This window comes from Ahaetulla prasina, chromosome 14 (assembly GCF_028640845.1).
Source record: "Ahaetulla prasina isolate Xishuangbanna chromosome 14, ASM2864084v1, whole genome shotgun sequence".
NCBI lineage: Eukaryota > Metazoa > Chordata > Lepidosauria > Squamata > Colubridae > Ahaetulla > Ahaetulla prasina.
Genome location: NC_080552.1, coordinates 22,408,627 through 22,422,707, shown reverse-complemented (window position 1 = coordinate 22,422,707; position 14,081 = coordinate 22,408,627). Strand labels below are relative to the sequence as shown.

Below are 14,081 nucleotides of genomic sequence, written 5' to 3'. Positions count from 1 at the left end.
TGGAAGGCAGGTTGGTAGCCATTGTTTTTCCTGCAGTTCTAATTATCCTCTGAAGTCTGTGTTTTTCTGGTTGGGTTGCAGAACCGAACCAGACAGTTATAGAGGTGCAAATGACAGACTCAATAATTCCTCTGTAGAGGAATATTCCTCCTGTTATTCCTTCTGGATACTATTTCTCTGGCTTCTGCTGAAAGTCAATTCTTCCAAGATGTTTTAAGGTCCACTTTTGCTCTCTGAGTCCCTTTTTCACCATTCTAGGATGTCTACCTCAACACTTCGAGTCTTCAAACATGGATTTTCTACCTACCCTATGATGACATCCCTTTTCCCCAGACATTTCTCCCATTGGGAAACCGCACCTCTCCTCCCTCTGTTAACTATGCGGAGTACATTCCCTATAATGAACTTGGGATGTGGTCCGATCAGGCTTATGGGCCATTTGGAAGTAAATGTGAAGATTTATTAAAAGAGAGACCATGATCCGAGAGCTGCAGATATCATAATGCTATTGAATAAATCAATGGTGCAGCCACTTGCAGAATACGTTATTCGGTTCTAGGCACTTAATCTTCTAAATGATAGCCGGGGTGGGGAAAAAACCCGGAGGGACTTCCTTAGAAAGAAAAACTAAAAAAAAAAAAAAACCACCTGAAAAAGATGACCGGACATGTAAAGATCTGGAGAAATCTTGAACTAGATCAGGAATGTCCAAACTTGGCCCCATGAAGAGTGATGGACTTCCCCGAATTCCCCAGCCGGCAACTTGCTCATATTTATAGCTCATGCTGGCTGGGGGATTCTGGGAGCTGAAGTCCACCACTCTTCAAGGGGCCAAGTTTATTTTTTTTATTTTTTTTTTATAAAAAAGTTTTATTTTTACAATCTTGTCAAATAATTCATCCAATGTACAGTTATATACAATTAGTCGGGCCTGCCCAGTCACCACCCCCCTTTTTAACCTTCTTCCCTCTTCTACCTTCTTTTACTTTCCAAACCTTCCTCTCCTTCTCTTATCTACCTCCTCTCCTCCCTCCACCCTACACTCTTCTCCCTCTTCTACCCCTCTTCCTTCCTCTTCTCCTCTTTCCTACCTCCTACTCTCTCTTTTTTCCCTCCCCACCGTTCTAAAATGGCAACTGGTCAGACCCGACCCTACATTAATTATATTTATACATCTTCAATAATCCCTGTACATTAACCATCACTCCATCACTAACCTCAACCCCCCAATTCCCTTCCCCTTTACCCCCCACCCCCCACCCCGACTTCCCAGAACAAAATGCAGGGTATCAAAACTAACAATCATAATCTAAAATAATTCCTAAATTATAATCTCTAGTCTCTCCACGCTTATTCACACTCTCAATTCCCCTCTCCTTCAAAAATATATCTAATACAAATTATTTCCTAAATTTACTCATATGCTATTTGATATTTTTTTATCTGATACTTATTTTGAATATAATCAATCCACATTTTCCATTCTAAAATATATTTTTCTTGTGTATAGTCTTTCAAGTAAGCAGAGATTTTTGCCATTTCTGCCAGATTTGATACTTTGAGAGTCCATTCTTCAATTGTAGGTAATTCTTCTTTCTTCCAATATTGAGCAATATTGAGACACCCCTGCACTAGATGGTGAAACGGGAAGAGAAGAATCTCCTGGTCTTTCTCGTCAAAGGAGGCTTTGCATTTTCCCACCGAAGCAGATGACCAGTAAAATTTGAGATAAGAGAAAGGGGAGGCATACTTAGATTATGGGATGCATGTTCCCAGCCTGGTGGGGAGAACAGTCAGAAGTACAGATAAGGGAAGAGAAGTGGCGGAGATCCATAAATCCATGAATTGCACTTAAGTTGGCTGAGCAGAACTTCCATGTTCAATATATAGATTTCAATCAATCATATAGAGCAGGAAGGGATCTTGGAGGTCTTCTAAGTCCAACTGCCTGATCAAGCAGGAGACCCTATATACCATTTCAGACAAGCGACTGCCCAGTCTCTTCTTGAAAACCTCCAGTGATGAAGCACTCATAACTTCTGGTGGCAGGCTGTTCCACTGGCTAATTGTCCTCACCGTTAGACAGTTTCTCCTTAGTTCCAGGTTGCTTCTCTCCTTGGTTAGCTTCCATCCATTGCTTCTTGCCCTTATCAACCCTGATATTAATTTAAGAACTGCAGTGATTCACTTCACAAACGTGGCAAGAAAAGTCATTTTAAAAAAGTCTCACTTAGTGACAGAAATTTGGGGCTCCGTTGTGGTCGTAAGTCGAGGACTACCTGTACTCCTTTCTCCTCCTATTTTTCCCTGCCACAACAACCCTGTGAGGAGGGTTGGGCTGAGCGAGAAGGACTGGCCCAAAGTCATACAGCAGGCTTTCACGATTAAGGCAGGACTAGAACTCACCGTCGCCTGTCTTCGAGGCCAGCACCTTAGTGACTGATTCTGTGCCAAGTTAATCTTGGATGCCTTTATGCAAACCGAGGGGGTGGAGCTATGCAAATATCACCAGCCTTTATTTCCGGAGGGGATCCTCATCTGCTTCTACTACACAGAGCAAACCAGGCGCAATCTGCCAGGAGGAACATTGCGGTTATTAAACCTAATAAGAGGCCTGTTTTATCCATGCAGTCGGAGGATCCGGTCTCAACAAAGCTTATGATTCACTGCTCCCGCCTCGGGCAATCTAGGTCCTTTTATTTGAGTTTCTGGGAAGTACAGGGGAGGTGTGGGGGGGGGGAGACACAGAGGGGAGGGGGAGAGAAAAAGCAAGGAAGTGAGCTACACTGGGGGAAATCAACAGCAAACACCATCAAGGAGAAGTTTAATGCGCTCCAGCTGCACTGTTCTTAGCCTTCCGCTCCCACCAATTATTAATGTAACCCAGCTCTGGCAGCCTCCGTGGAGACAAGATGCTGACATTTCCAGTCGTCTCCCAGTTTTGCCGTTTCTTCTCCCTCTCCCCCCCCCCCCCCCCCACATGGTGTAATTTGGCTCCACAATCACACCACACAAAGTGAAGCCGTCCTCCAGTGATGGAAGGTGGCGAGGAAGTGGATTTCCCAGAGGGAGGGGCTGCATTCCAGAGGAGGAAGAGACAGCACAGTGTAGACAGCTTGTGTGGGAGAAAGAGGCTGAAGTCAGCCCCTCCTCAACAGTTCCCAGAGTATATCGTAGATGCAGATAGTAGAGGCTTCAGTCTGGCAAGATTCTGTCCTAAGAGGCATCAAGCCCTAAAGAAGTCACCACGCAGCATTCTTGGTTTGAGGCCTGACACATCGGGGCTGAGGGATACTGGGAATTGAACTCCACACATGTTTGTGGAGTGGAGAAGAAGAAGAAAAAGGAGGAGGAGGAGGAGGAGGAGGAAGAGGAGGAGGATGTCATCCTTAGTGCTCTCTGAGCTTTGTGGCTTTCTTACAGACGTCTCATGACCCAGCTAGGTAACATCATCAGTGCCAGATGTTTGTGGAGTAGAAGGGGAGGAGGAGGAGGAAGAGGAGGAGGAGGAGGAGGTCATCCTTGGTGCTCTCTGAGTTTTGTGGCTTTCTTACAGACGTCTCATGACCCAGCTAGGTAACATCATCAGTGCCAGATGTTTGTGGAGTGGAGAAGAAGAAGAAAGAAGAGGAGGAGGAGGAGGAGGAGGAGGAGGAGGAGGAGGAGGAGGAGGAGGAGGAGGAGGTCATCCTTGGTGCTCTCTGAGTTTTGTGGCTTTCTTACAGACGTCTCATGACCCAGCTAGGTAACATCATCAGTGCTAAAGGGAGTGTCCTCTGTTTATATACAAGTGGCTCACCCTGTCAGTGTTCCTTGTGTTCCCTTGATTAGGCTGTGGTATCCTGTTAGCTTGTTTGTTTTAAGTCAATCCAGGTGGATTTGCCTCTCCTGGGCTCTGGCCTTGCCCCTTCCAAATATTTCTAGCAGCTAAACAATGCAGTCGCCCACAAGGAGCAAGCTATTTTCTTTCAGAACAGACCCCCCCACCGCCCCCCCCACACACACCATTAATTGATTAGCCCCAGGAGCCTGAGCTGAGTGACACGCCTCGTATGAGGAAATACCGACCATTCATTGCGGGGGGGTGCCTTGAACAAGGTTGCGTAACTGACGCTACTGTATTTTGCAAGCCCCTTTGCTATCCGTCACATTGGCTGGGAAATCCTGGAGTCGCAGACCGGGTGACTCAGAGGCTCCTAAACTCTGCTCCCCAGCTGGATGTCCAGCCAAAGTGCCTCCCCCCCCCACCCCCCACCCCCGCCCGTATCCTCTACGTACGTTTCCAGCATTTTAACCTTTCCTGCTCACTTAATTCTCTCTCCTCTTTCTTTCTCTCTCTCTCTCCCTCCTTTGGTCTCCCTCTGGAAGACAGTGTGGGCACCGACAGCCAACTTCCCTGCTGTGCTTCCAGATAATTGGGCAAAACAGCAAATGTTTTATTAACTGATTTCTTTCTGTTTTTCCTTGTTAGACTTCTCTGAACCTGCTGTGTCAACAGTGCAATCTGCTGCGGCACACAGAAGGCCCTCAGTATGAAACCTTCGGATTTCAAGGCATCTTCTACCAACCAGCCGAATGGGAAAGCAACTCCCAATAAATCTGGGCTATTGGTGTGTGTCCCCCCCCCCACACCCACCCACTTTCTGTCCCCCCCCCCTTGGCTCCTTCTTGACTTTAACCCAATTATCAAGGTCTGTTCTGGATTTGACTAAACATACGGCTCAGAGGCCATGCTGGCTGCATCCCTTGCAGATGGATGTGATTGCAAAAGGAATGGGAGAAGCATTTATTCATCGGTGCTGCTGAGATTTCGTTGCTCAAGCTAGAAGCTGCTCCTGTTGTTGTCCTTGGTTGGGAAAGAAGGGAAGGAAGGGAGTGAGGGAAAGGAAGGAAGGAAGGAAGGAAGGAAGGAAGGAAGGAAGGAAGGAAGGGTAGGAGGGAAGCAAAGGGAAGGCAGAAAGGGAATAGGAGGAAAAAAAGAGAAGGAAGGAAGAAAGGAAGGAAGGAAGGAAGGAAGGGAGGGAGGGAGGAGGGAATAGGAGGAAGGAAGGAAAGAATATGAGGAAAGAAGGAAGGGAGGGAGGATGAAAAAAAGGAGGAAACAGTTTCAAGAGCTAATATCATAATTTACTCTCATGATCTCTTCCAGTTTGGGCAATTCTTTCATTATTTCTCAAGATTATTAACTTCAAGGACCAAAAAAGGAACTTTTACTTCTCAATAAAAATGCCCCCTTGACCACTTCATCTCTGCTTAATGTTTTATGTGCTCGTGGTTATACATCCTACCATAAGTGAAGATAAACCCAGCATGGCCCATGATCAAAATACTGAATTCTCCCAGGGAAAGGCAAATCTATGTTAACCCCGGTCTATTCAAGCCTGCAAAGAAAATATATGTGATACAATCTCGAGGGGAGCTAATCAGTAACTTTATTTTCCTGTATTGCTCTAGGATTTTTTTTAAAAAAAAAGCGAGGAAAGAAGAAAGAGAGGCAAAATAAAAGAGAACAAAAGAAATCACAAAGCTATCAGGGAAAAAAAAAAGGAGAAAGAAACAGCAAGTAGGATGTGATATATAAAAATATTTAGCCCAACCTTAAAATGCACAAGTAAACCTTGACTCCGCAAAACAGTATTGATCAGTCTGTCCATTATATCGATGGACAATCGGAAGCAGAAAGCAGTGGAAATTCACTGGATGACTTTGAAGCCATTTTTTTTAATTTATTTTTTTAATTTTAGATTTAATTGCTTCACAGGACGATGAAGAATGTCGGAAGGATAAATGGAAAAAGAACCTCTTCCTGTGAGGTATCTTATGATCCTGGAGAACATAGGAGACGCAAACTTAACAAAACCCTGAAAATGAGTCAGATCAAGGGAAACGAGCAATTATTTCTTTGGCGTTTTTATCAGCTAATTCCAGCTTTCTTCCTAGCATTAGGTGAGTATCAAAAGACGTCCCTTTATCAGTTTGCCATCAGCCAGCATATGAAAAAAAGGAGAAAATCCAGGCCGGGTTCTCACGTGACTTTATTGGGGATTTAAATATTCATTCAGAAGAAAGACAGCATTTCGACAAAGGCTGAGATGCAGTTCTTATGGTGGAATAAGATCTGCTTAGATATAGTCTGCTTTTTGGCAAGAGGTTGCTTTGAGAACGGAGCTCTGTTTCTAAAGGTCATTAATCTTTCAACATCTGCATCTCAAGTCCAGCTTTACAGCTGCTGTTCACACATGTATCTCAGATTTCCTGCCTTGGTCAGAAGTTTCATTCCCAGATCTCCACTTGGTGAAGAGGAGTGGAGTGGAGGGGAATGGGTTGGAGGTCTTCTAGTCCAGGGGTCTCCAATTTTGGCAACTTGAAGACTTGTGGACTTCAACTCCCAGAATTCCTCAGCCAGCTTTGCTGGGAGCTGAAGTCCACAAATCTTCAAGTTGCCAAGTTTGGAGACCCCTGTTCAGTGGTGAAATCCAAATTTCGTTTACTACCGGTTCTGTGGGCGTGGCTTGGTGGGCATGGCAGGGGAAGGATACTGCAAAATCTCCATTCCCTCCCCACTCTAGGGGAAGGATATTGCAAAATCTCCATTCCCACCCCATTCTGGGGCCAGCCAGAGGTGGCATTTGCCAGTTCTCTGAACTACTCATAATTTCCGCTGTTGGTTCTCCAGAACCTGTCAGAACCTGCTGGATTTCACCCCTGCTCCTGTTCTAGTCCAGCCCCCCCTGGCACAAGCAGGAGACCCTCAGCCATTCTGAACAACTGTCTCTCCAAACCCTTCTTGAAAATCTCAAATGATGAAGCACCCACAACTTCTGGAGGCAAGCTGTTCCACTGATTAATTGTCCTTACTGTCGGGAAATTCCTCCTTAGTTCTAGGTTGCTTCTCTCCTTGGTTAGTGTCCATCCGTTGCTTCTTGTCCTGCCTTCTGGTGCTTTGGAGAATAGGTTGACCCACACCACCCCCTCTTCTTTGGGGCAGCCAAAGGATGCTGGACTGCTGCTAAGTTGACCCCAGGGTCAACCTCTTCTCCAAAGCACCAGAAGGCAGGACAAAGAAACAATGGATGGAAACTAAACAAGGAGAAAAGTAACCTAGGATTAAGGAGAAATTTCCCGACAGAACAATTAATCAGTGGAACGACTTGCTTCCAGAAGTTGTGAATGCTCAAACACTGGAAGTTTTTAAGAAGAGACTGGACAGTCACCTGTCTTAAATGGTATAGGGTCTCCTGCCTGAGCAGGGGGCTGGACTAGAAGATCTCCAAGGTCCCTTCCAGCTCTATTCTGATTCAACTCCCTTTTAAGTGGCCCACTTCTTACACTGGATCTTCCCTACCATCCCTTCCCGGCTGGCAAATTGCAGCTCTTAAATTTTACATCCAAACACCAGAAAACGGCGTTAAATATTTATTCTCTCTCAATCAAAGCTGGATGAATGTTATCTTCGAGGAAATTATTGCCCCTGCTTCCAAATTCTCTGCCTTTTCTTTTTCTTTTTTCTTCCAGTTTTGCTTTCTGGAGCTTCTCTTAGCTGCAAATGGTTCCTTGCATGCACAAGATTGTGTGAAGATACACACACACACATACACACCACTCAGACAGGGGTCAGGAGAGGACACTGAAATCATTTCTTCTTTAAAATAAGCAAGCCGGAGATACTGTCTTTAGATATTCAGCATCCCTCTTGTTCAAAGTGAAGTTGTGGCGTTGAAATAAAGCTGCATTCCAAATTCTGAGAAACATATTTCTTCTGGCAGGGAACTGAGATTGAGGGATGAAAAACACCCTCTCCAATTCCACACACAAACACACATACACACACGCAACCAACTACGCAGTCCAGCAGGCCAGATCAGAACTTCCTTTACATCCAAGATTATATTATAGTATAGTGGGTAAGTCCTCTAAAACATAAACAGGTAGTCCTCAATTTACAAAGATTCATTTAGTGACCATTCAAGGTTACAACCGCACCGAAAAAAGTGACAGTTTTTCATGCTTATGACTGTTGCACACATCCCCGTGGTCACGTGATTCACATTCGGATGCTCGACAACTAACTCACATGGTTGCTGTCTGCTTCCTGGGGTCACGTGATCCCCTCTTGCGACCCGCTGACAGGCAAAGTCGGAGGAGGAAAGCAGCTTCACTTAACAACCGTGTTACTAATTTAAGGGCTGCAGGGATTCACTTAAAAAATGTGGCGAGAAAAGTCGTAAAATAAGGCAAAACTCACTTAACACATTTCTCCCTCAGCAACATAAATTTTTGGCTCAGTCGTGGTCGTACGTTGGGGACTACCTGTAGTATCTAACCTGGAAGTAAGCCCCACTGAATTCCATGGGGGGTGTTTGAGTAGAAGCTTCTAAGACCGTATGGTAAGAAGATGCCCTGTGAAATCAGAAAGTTTAGATCACGTCTCCTCAATGTCACCGGACCTCTGTCTAAAACTCAGCCTCCCTCGCAGGGCTGTTGTTTGGATTGAGAGAAACTCTCCGAGAGGTGCTAAATGCTGACCTAGAATTACGCTTGCCGGCTGCACTTCTTATTTCAAGAGGGATTTTTAAGCGCCTGTTCAGATCTCCCCGAGATGTCTTATAGGAGAGTAAGGCCACCCAAAGTCACTTTGGATAGTAAGATGGGCGGCATATGAATTTTATAACTAAATAAAGGTTTCTGGGAGGTACAATTCAACATTTGCTTGAACTACATAGTCCTGATTAATTGTATGACTTTCCTTAATAATGAAAGCAAGCTTGTTCAGGAATAATGGACGGATCCCTTCCGGGGGCTGAGAGATGGGAATTCAGCAGGAATTTAAAGTTTGATTCCTGGTGATTATGTATCAATCAATCATAGAGCTGGAAGGGAAACCCTACATCATTTCAGACAAATGTCCAGTCTCTTCTTAAAAACCTCCAGTGATGGAGTACCCACAACTTCTGGTGGCAAGCTGTTCCACTGGTTAATTGTTCTCGTTGTTAGGAAGTTTCTCCTTAATTCCAAGTTGCTTCTCTCCTTGATTTAGTTTCCATCCATCGTTTCTTGTCTTTCCTTCTGGCGCTTTGGAGAATAGCTTGACTCCCTCTTCTTTGGGGCAGCCCCTGAAATACTGGAACACTGCTATCACGTCCCCCCTGGTTCTCTTTTTCTCTAGAGGGGCCAAACCCAATTCCTGCAACCGTTCTCCATATGTTTTAGTCTCCAAGCCTTTAATAGTCTAAGTTAACATAGAAGGATCCATGAAGGTTTACTTGTAAGTAAGTAAATAAGTGTAGTTGAACAGTATTGAATCGGGCTTATTCTGAACGGAGTGTGTTTAGAAACATCAATGGCCAGACTGCGTTGCTTCCATCAGTTCTTTCCCTAATATTTATTATTTACCGAAAAAAGGGGGAGGGGGCTTGTTAAATGAAGATCCTCCTTCAGAAGTAGGAAACAGGACTGTTGCCATTGAGGGCAACTTAGTCACTATAGGCTGAGGGGATAATGGGGTGTGGTGGCTGGGGTCTCAAATGCCCCCTTGGAAATGGAAAGCATTCTAAGGGATGACCCTGGGAAGAGCCATGAGCTAACAACCAGTTCCGCCATTCCTCCTTAGGTCTTGCAGATTCCAATTCAGATCCCTTGGCATCTGAAGAGAAAGCAGAGAGACAAAGGACCGCCAGGAACAAATTCTGGAGGAATCCAGATCTGATGGGCACCATCCTTGCCTAGGTGGGGATATAGGCTGCTCGTCTCTACAGAGGGATTCAAGGAGTTTTTTTCTGGGAATCTGAGTGGGTTTTCAGCTTTCTGCCTGATCCTTGAGGCCCAGATCGGAGGCATCTCAGGTGAGATGTCTTTGATGAACACATCAATCTGGCCCCTCCCTGTAGGAAAGCCAGGGGGAAGTGATGACTTTGGAAGAAGCCCAGCACCTGTTGAGAAGCCTCAAAACCCATAAGCACCATATTGTGCTGGCGAGGCTCCTTTGAGGCGAGAGTTTGATGGGCTCCGGTGGGACATTTCATGAATTTCCTCATGGACTTCCACCTGGTGGAGCCGCCTAACCCAGAACGGCGCCTTGCAAAGCTTCACAGAGGTCCTAAGTTAAAACCACACCAGGTGTTCTTGGCTGCCTTGCAGGCTTGTCTCAAACAGCTAGAATTAATTATTCCCGGCTCCATTTATTCTGCCTTGAGTCAAAGATCAGCCTTCTGCGGGTCAGTCCTAGAATGGGCGAAGGAGGAAGGGTAAGTCCTAATTGCGGGTTCCCTTTCGGCTTTGGCTGCACCCCTGCCTGGGCACAGCTGGGGCAGTGAGCGCAAAGGACACCAACCCTTTCGGACTACAGCTCCCATCCTCTCCAGCCAACTGGCCAACCGCATCACCAACTCCCAGGAACCGGCTCTTCTGCACCTCCGGATGTTTTATTGGCTCGGCATCTGTTCAGGTTGTGTTTGGTGCCTCTTTTCCTTCCCGCGGCACTCACCTTGATCTCGACACCCTGCGCAGCCCTTTCGGAGCGCGGTTCTGGCCTCTCTTCCTGGCTCACTCAGATGGCGAAGCGGGCCGGTTTAGTGGCCAGAGCGAAGAGGAGTCCGTGCAGTCGAGTTTAGCCCGGGCTCTTCTCCCTTAGGACAGCGGCCATCCCAGGGCAGGTTCCTAGGAAAGACCCGCCAGAGCCAGGAGGAAAGAGAGACTCTAGCAGGAGACCCGTGTCCTTACGGTCGTGAGAAAGCGGTTCCGCTCCTGCGCTGGGGGGCCAAAGGGCGAACGCGGCTCTGCACCGTCCTTTCGGTCAACAGAGGCGTCTCCCGCTAGCGAAAGGAAGGAACCGACTATTGTATTGGCGAGGAACAGCACCTGCCTTTCCTCTCTCCCTCCCCCCGCCCCGCCACCCGTCGTCCTTCTGAGTTTGCCTTTCAGCCGGAGGAAGGAGAGCCCGAAAGGAATGAAAGTTTGCAGCGGCTGCTCCTGGCCAGAGTTATTCGGGGGCGGCTGGCGGGAGAGCCGGGAGAAGAGCAGGACTCCCCGGCGGAAGGCTGTTGGCTTGCCGTTCCTGCCACCGCCGCCTCCCGCTTGCGGCTCAGTCTCCGCCAAGCGGTCCGTGTTTTGAGCTACCACCGCCGCCGCGTTTTCTCTCCGGCTCCCAACCTAGGTCTCCGTTGCAGCACACATCCCTCCCTTCCGTCCCTCCGTCCCTCCCTTCCTCCCTCCGTCCCTTCCTCCCTCTCTCTCCCTCCCTCCCTCCCTCCCTTCCTTCCTTCCTTCCTTCCTTCCTTCCCTTCCCATTCTTCTATCTCCCTTCCTTCCTTCCTTCCTTCCTTCCTTCCTTCCCATCTATCCATCCTTCCCATTCCAGCCATCCTTCCTTCCCTTCCTTCCTTCCTTCCTTCCTTCTCTTTCCCTCCTTCTATCTCCTTCCTTCCTTCCTTCCTTCCTTCCGCCGCGCTTCTCCCTCGTCTCCTCCCTCCATTCACACATACGACGCACATTTCCAAGCCCTCCCCTCCCCGCCCCACCCCTTCCACTTTCCCCACTCCACGATCAAACCTGGGATCGCGCGAGGGACGCGGAGGGAGCTCGGGCTGGCTCTTGCTCTCGCTCGGCGGCTACTTGCCTCGCAAATCTCGCCTCGCCTCCACCACACACACACGCCCCCCCCCGCCCCGCCGCCGGCCGCCCCCCCTTCAGGTCCTTTGAAGAGCGGAGAAGAGAAAGAGGAGGAGATCAGAATTGAAAAGGAGGCGGAGGGAGAGAAGGGCTGTTCCCCGCCCGCGCTCGGCTCGCCCACCGCTTTCTCCCGGCTTCCAGGATTCCTTCAAGACCCGCCGAGCCCCGGCGCTCTCGGACTCCGGATCTCGGGAGCTCCCCTCGCCGGCGGCTTGACGCAGTGACGGTGGCCGGAGGGAGAGGCGGAGGCGCTCGCTCTTTCCAGGCCGCCCAAGGATTTCTCTTCTGGGTGTGGGTGCGAGCAAGAAAGCCAACGAGCGGGCGAGCCGGCGAGAGGCTGCTGCCTGCCTGGCAGGGAGAAGAAGCTGCCGTTGGGGGAGGGGCAGGAGGGGGCAGAGGTAGCGGCGCGCAAGAGAGAGAGAGAGAGAGAGAGAGGCGGAGAAGCGGCGGCGGCGACAAGACAAGGAGGAGACGCAGACTGGGGCTGGCCGCCCCTCCGGATTCCTCGAGACGCCCCCTCCTCGTCTTTTGAGGTCGGAGGCAGGTAAGTGAGCTGCGCGGGAGGGGACGCTCAAGCGAGCAGAAGGGCTGGAAGAAAAGGGGAGGGGGTCTCCGGGTCTCATCCCCGCCCCTGCCGCAGGAGCAGAGCCGTAGATAAAAGGGAACGACCCCGGGTAGAATCGCCGCCGTTCTTACTATTATGATTATTAACCGGAAGGCGGCTCGCCCAGCCTTTTCCCTCCGATTCTGCTCCGTACATCGCGTGCCTGTAGCCGAGGCTCAGCCAGGGGGGGCGCCCGAAACCCCAGCCCACCCAAAACTCCACTGGCGGACGGAAGCGCGCCCACGCGGCCTCACTCACCTACACCCTAGGGCCGGCGTTCCTCTCTTCCCCACCCCTATGAGAGGCTCTGCTTCCCCAGTGAATTCGGGGAGCGGACAGTTGTTAAAAAAAAAAAAAAAACGAAGAAGGAGGAAAAGGGGACGAAGTCTCCGCGGTCCCAAACTTGCTTTTCTCATTTCGGTGCGACTCGCCCGAGAGTGCCGGCTAACTGCCGACAAACTTTTCCCGGGCGGGCTCCGGCTTGGGAAGCACCTCCCGACGGGCATCCGGCATCTCCAACGCCCTAAAGAGGAGAACCGGACCCTCCCACGCTCCTTCTCTGCCTCCTCCGGGGAAAACGCGTCGAGGAGAGGGAACCGGCTCGCCGTGACCCGCTGGCCCCGGAGCGCGGCGCGTCCGGCGGGAGGCCGAGCCGTTTCAGCACCACCGTGGGAGGGGACAGCTCCCGAGGCTCGCAAGGACCCTCAGAGGGGGCGACGCGGGGTCCTCGCAGGGAGGCAGCAATGACCTTCCTCGCCTCCCGGCAAGATTATCCCCCCCCCCCCAAAACACCCGCGCCGTTTCTGGTTTCCTCGCCTGGCCAGCGAGCTGTGTGGTCTCCCTGGCGTAAAGCTTAACCGGGTTAGAAGCTGGTTACGAGTATTGCCGTGGGACGCCGTCGCCCCACCGAGTGGAAGCGAGATTTCGCCCCCTCCCCTTTGGGCACATAGGGGAGGGGACATTAGGTTGCCCCCGCCCCCCACCCGGCAACTAGCCCCAAAGCTAAGGGCTGGGAGGGGGCGAGGAGCCGCGCCGGAGATTCCTACTCGGGGAAAGGGTTACGCCGCTAGGCCAGCGAGGATCCGAGCGGCTGGTTTCGGTTGCCCGGTCCTGCGACGGCAATCCGGACGTGTCCGGGGGTGTGTGTGTGGCTTGGCATTTAGAGAAAACCCGAAGGGGTGTCGAAAGGCCAGGAAAGCGGCGAATGAACGTCTGTCTGCTTTTGGCCCAGGGAAAGTCGTGGGAGAAATCGGCGTGACAGGTTAACTCGCGCTTTAGATAAAGCTGTTTCTATCGCTGGCGGGGGGAGCCTGTCGGAAAGGATTAACGCTGGTCCCCGCCTCTTGCCAAGCGAGCCTCGCCGAGCTCTTCACGCCTCGCCGCGCGCCCTCCCACCCACCCACCCACCCCAGCCCTCTCTTCCCATTGTCTGATTAGGAGAGCGGCAAGCGCCTCCCACGCGCCCCGTTAGACGCGTCGGCAAAGGTAGACTGCCTCTGCCAAGGGAGGCTCCGCCGAGCCAGCCAGGCTGAAAGGCTTTTACACAAGGGAGCGCTGCTTTCCTGGCCCTGACGATCTTCCAACTCCGCTTCACCGCCACAGGAACGTTAAAATCGTTGCTTTTAATTGGGGCAGCCGGAAAATTGACGGGGGGGGGGAGGGGGGAAGAGGCGTGCGAACAACCCACTCCGTGCCCCTGGGTCTGAATGGGGACAGAGTGGAGAGAAAAAAGAGGCTCCGGATTGAGAGGTTTTCGCTCCGCCTTTTAATCCAAACCAAGTCCCTTGACCCACGGCCTGCAGACAGCCCT

At 50.1% G+C, this 14,081-nt stretch overlaps 1 protein-coding gene across 1 annotated transcript in view; it reads left to right on the top strand.

Annotated features, from left to right (window-relative positions):
* The first annotated feature begins 11,640 nt into the window (after positions 1-11,640).
* The window catches only part of ELFN1 (extracellular leucine rich repeat and fibronectin type III domain containing 1), a 138,251-nt gene continuing 135,810 nt past the window's right edge, over positions 11,641-14,081 (top strand). The window contains exon 1 of the mRNA XM_058157890.1: positions 11,641-12,211. The gene's annotated coding sequence lies outside the window, so the exon portion shown is untranslated. The remainder of the gene's footprint in view (positions 12,212-14,081) is intronic.